This window comes from Portunus trituberculatus, chromosome 50 (assembly GCF_017591435.1).
Source record: "Portunus trituberculatus isolate SZX2019 chromosome 50, ASM1759143v1, whole genome shotgun sequence".
In the NCBI taxonomy this organism is placed as follows: Eukaryota; Metazoa; Arthropoda; class Malacostraca; order Decapoda; family Portunidae; genus Portunus; species Portunus trituberculatus.
In genome coordinates, this window is record NC_059304.1 from 18,006,175 (window position 1) to 18,011,338 (window position 5,164).

The window sequence follows — 5,164 nt, forward strand, 5'->3', positions numbered from 1 at the left end:
GTTGATGTCAGTGGTGGTGGTGGTGTTAGCGATAGTAGAAGTGGTGATGAATAGTATTTATGAGGTGCTGTTTTTTGCTATTTTGGTAGTGATGGTGGTATTTCCTTGAGTGTGTGTTTGTGTAATTGGTGGTTTGAATGGTATGTTTGGCACCTCGATCTGCGAGTTGTGAAGTATACTGAATTTATGAATCAGGAAATGTCTCGTACCCAGTTGTACGTACCTGATGATATATGAGTGCCTAGTACCCACATATGCTTTCACATTGTTAGATATGTGTCAAGAAGCAAAAGTGTTGATGTGGAATAATGTGAAGGTTGGCCCCAAGCACTTCTTGAGTGACAATACCTATAAGGAAGGTAACGAGTTGATTTCTGAATTAGACATTTGTATTTTGAGCCACTCTGTGCTGAGCTGCGTGGCAGAGTTTTCAGTGTTTCGGTGGAAGTGATTATGCTACGATCATGCACCCAATGCTACATGACCCTTATTTTGCCAAGTGTACCGTAAATATGGAGAACCTGTTTACCCGTGCTTTTGGTGATCATGTTGCAACTACATATAAATCCAACAAAAAAAAAGTTTATGATAATATCCACGCATTAAAAAACAATAGATGAAGAAATGCTTCAGAGTGAGTTACAGTCCGTACAAGTAGATTTGCCCATCGAAGCAAAGCAAGCCGAGATGGTGGTCAAAATTGTTACGGAAAACTGATATTTTTGTACATATCGAAGCAAACAGGAAGCTTTGATAGTACAATGAACACCTGCCCCAAACAGGTGGGAGAAATTGCTTTAATTAAAGTAAAGATGATCAGAAGCTATTGATAATGATATGGCATTGATAATAAACTTAATTCAAACATTTCTATAAAGGTCATTTTCATCATCTTAACGCAGAACTTAGTAGAGATGCCTGCAACTCAAATGTGTAGTGTACATAACATACATACCTATCTTAGATAACCTAATTACACCCACTGAGGTACGGCAACAGGTAAACATATTAGCTAAATATCAAGAAAAAGGCGTGTGTGTTGGTGATTCAACCCTTGATGGGGAAAGGGGTGGTGGTTGAGTATAACAGATGTAATACATGCACCTTGGCTCGCCGTTCATGAACGACGAATCAGTGTCAGCCATTGTGAAAGATCACGCTAACGTAAAGATTTCTTATGTCTTGAAATTCGTCCCCTTTGTAAATGAAAAAAAGTTCTATTTATGGAAAAAAAAAACTAGATCTTTGACTCAGCACTAATGGCGTCACTAATTTATTGATGAGTCGCGGGTAAGCGCGGAGGTGAAGCCAACGATAAAACTTTATAACTGGTGTTCCATGTTAGGAAATCAACTTGCAATGACGTTTAGTATGTTGGATCTGGTTATCCTCCTTTACAAGACTTAGTGGTACACAGACAACATTTTTTTTTCTTTACAGTTTAGAAATACGTATATTAACCCAGAAAGAGAAGTTCACAAAATTTATAAAAGAAGATAGATAATAAAGAAGGAGTTGGGTCATGTTTCACTCAATTTCGTACCAAAAGACATTTATTGGCGTACCAGACGTGAAGATGGAACAAGTGTGGCAGAAGCCGCCCACCGCTTCAGGAAAGACTAAAGACGCGGCCAAATACAGACCGATCAACAAGCCGATACAACATTGCCTCATCACACAAGGTATTGCGGAATCATAGTAATTCACCGCTGTAAACGATTTATTAGTTAGATTCTTTGTAATATTACTTACGAAGTTCTGAATACCTTCAAGTAAAATGATTGCTATGGATGAAATTATTTTTCAGTGATTGATTATTGTAGACTACAGTCTATCTTTCTAGATACCTACCTAGTTTTCTATCTGTTTATCTCTCTACGTATCTATCTGTGTGTGTGTGTGTGTGTGTGTGTGTGTGTTTTTCCTGCTCGTCTATATTCTTATTAAAGTGAGTGTGTTTGTATTCCTATCTCTCTCTCTCTCTCTCTCTCTCTCTCTCTCTCTCTCTCTCTCTCTCTCTCTCTCTCTCTCTCTCTCTCTCTCTCTCTCTCTCTCTCTCTCTCTCTCTCTCTCTCTCTCTCTCTCTCTCTCTGTTAACTTCATTTCGTCATCATCATCATCGCCTTCACCTCCTCCTCCGTTCCTCTAGTCTACAGAGTCTGCACATTCCTCACGGTTCCATTGACTCCTCCGTCTCCTTGTCTTACATACTTACGTACTCTAACTCCGTAATGTGATGTGGTTTTGTGGACGTGCTTGTGTCGTGTTTTTACCCGCGCTACTCTAATGTTTGTGATGTTTTGTGCCTTTCTTTTCCCCAGCGCGTCTATTGCAAAGTTCTGTAACGCTAGGGAAAAGTCGGCTAGGTCAGCCTGTAAGGAGCGTGGAGACATTTATTGGGTAAGAGTCATTACAGCAAGGACAAAAAAAGTATGAAAAGAGAGAGAGAGAGAGAGAGAGAGAGAGAGAGAGAGAGAGAGAGAGAGAGAGAGAGAGAAAGAGAGAGAGAGAGAGAGAAAGGAGTAAGGGTTGAAAACACACACACACACACACACACACACACACACACACACACACACACACACACACACACACACACACACACACACACACACACACACACACACACACACAGACGTTTATTACATTATGAATAAGAAAGCAATAAATAACCTCCAATCTAAATCCTATTACACATCTCTCACTGAATTTCAGTAGAATCATAAACGTTTACGGAAATATAGAGATATTTTAAGACACTTTTTGTTTTATTTTGGATAATCCCTTTTTGTGGGGTGTGAAACTTGCTCTCTTGGAACTGGCACTTCACTAGATCTTTTATTTATTTATATTTTTGTATAGCCGTTACCCAGAACCCTTCTTACATAAAAAAAAAGAAGTGTAACTTACTTGCGAGCACATTTCAACAAACATCAACTTAATTCTCCAATTCTTTATATCATACTTTTATTTTGGCGCTATATTTTTCTTACTTTTTTTTTCTAATACACACGCAGTAATCATAATGTCACTCACTGCCTTGCTCTGAATCCCTCAGTGAGCAGCGTAGTGAAGAGAACCAAGTGAGGGTGGAGAGGGTGCATGGGGGATGAACATAGTGGCGAAGAGAAGGAGAGAGGGAGGGACGGGAGGGACATCACGAGGGTGTGCATGGTGATAGGAAGAGAGCGAGAGAGAGGTAAGAGTGATAAGGGGAAGAATGGGAAGAACTATTGAGAGCTTGAGAGACCGGAAGTGAAGTGTTTAGTGGGAGAAGACGGTAAGAGAGAGAGAGAGAGAGAGAGAGAGAGAGAGAGAGAGAGAGAGAGAGAGAGAGAGAGGGGGGGAAGGTTGAATGGAAGCGTTCGAGAAAGAAAACAGTAAAAAAAGGAAAAGGGAATGAAAGCAAGACAGATAAGAGAAGAAAATAAAAAAGAAAATAGAAGAGAAAAATTATAAGAAAAACATACCAAAAAAAGAATGAAAAAAACTGGCAATATTAAAGAAGAAAACGGAGGAAGAGAACAAGAGACTGTGAGGAAGAGTAGGAAGTGTTTGAAGGGAGAGACGGAGGAATGTCATGAAAGGGGTGGAGGGGCAGAGGTGAGGAGAGGTGCCTGGTGATTCGCTGGTGATTTGCTGGCGAGCAGGAAAGTCGTGAATTCACCTTCCTACCTCCCGCTCGGCAAACGTAAAACATGAAAAAAAAAAAAAATGTAATAATACTAATAATAACAATATAATAGTACGAAAGTGTCTAATGCATGATGATTAAAAAAGATTACCTGTGTGTTTTGTGGGAATTTGCGTGTGTGTGTGTGTGTGTGTGTGTGTGTGTGTGTGTGTGTGTGTGTGGGGGGGAGGGTGTATCTTTCTATCCATCCCCATCCATCCATTCATTCACTTATCTATCTGTTTATCACTCTGTGTCTATCCTTCCATCTGTAATCTATGCATCTATCCACCCATCTTTTTTGATGCTGGAGGGAAGCCAGCCAAGGACAATAAAATATTAAAAAAGGGCCCACTTGAGTGCTGGTTCCCTTAAAGAGTATTAAAGGATTAGCCAAAATTAAGGAACATATATCGTTATTATTATTATTTTTAACCTCTTTAGTACTAGAACTCATTTTTTCCATGAGTTTTGGGTATGATAAGACGATTCTATTAAATTAGGAATCTTCTATGGAGGACAGAAGCTTAATACACAGCCTTTCCTATTTCTAATCCTCACACAAGTTTCTGAAGCTGTATAAAATCACCAAATAGTAAGCAGAATGAAAATGAAAACGTGTCATAGTACTGAAGAGGTTAAATATCAATACGTTTCCTGTTTACCACATAACACCTCACATTTTATAAATCCAGAAGCTTTAGAGTTACAGAGAGACTAATTGAAGGAGGAAGAGAATGGATGAGAGAAAAAGAGGGAGGGAGGGAGAAAGAGAGAGTGAAAAGTAAGTGGGGAAAGGAGAGGGAAGGAAGGTAAGGGAAGAGAGTAAAGGTGTACAGAAGAGCATGACTTTCACTTGTGCATGACGCTTACATACAGGGAATTATGGTGTGTGTGTGTGTGTGTGTGTGTGTGTGTGTGTGTGTGTGTGTGTGTGTGTGTGTGTGTGTGTGTGTGTGTGTGTGTGTGTGTGTATGTGTGTGTGTGTGTGTGTGTGTGGTAGACGTTTCCATCCCACACTTACCTTCTATCATTTTCCTCCTCCTCCTCCTCCTCCTCCTCCTCCTCCTCCTCCTCCTCCTCCTCCTCTTCTCTTCTCTTCCTCCTTTTCCCACTTATTAACCTTTCTCTAATAATTCTCCGGCCATTAAAAGTCTGATGGTCTTTTCTCTTGAAGTGATAATAAAGATAATGGCAGCAGTAAAGCACTATACTTGTAATCATATAATGCTTTAATTTAATACAGCTTTGTAGATAATAAGAGAAGTGGAGTGTGTTTCGCTGTGTGCATTGTCTGTCCACTTAATGACTTCCTTATTGCCACTTCTTCTGGTTTATTCTATTTATTTACTTATTACTTATTTATTTCCTTATTTTCATTGGTTTACCTCGAAACGTAAGATCAATGACAAGACATTATTTTTTTACTTTCTCTCTCTCTCTCTCTCTCTCTCTCTCTCTCTCTCTCTCTCTCTCTCTCTCTCTCTCTCT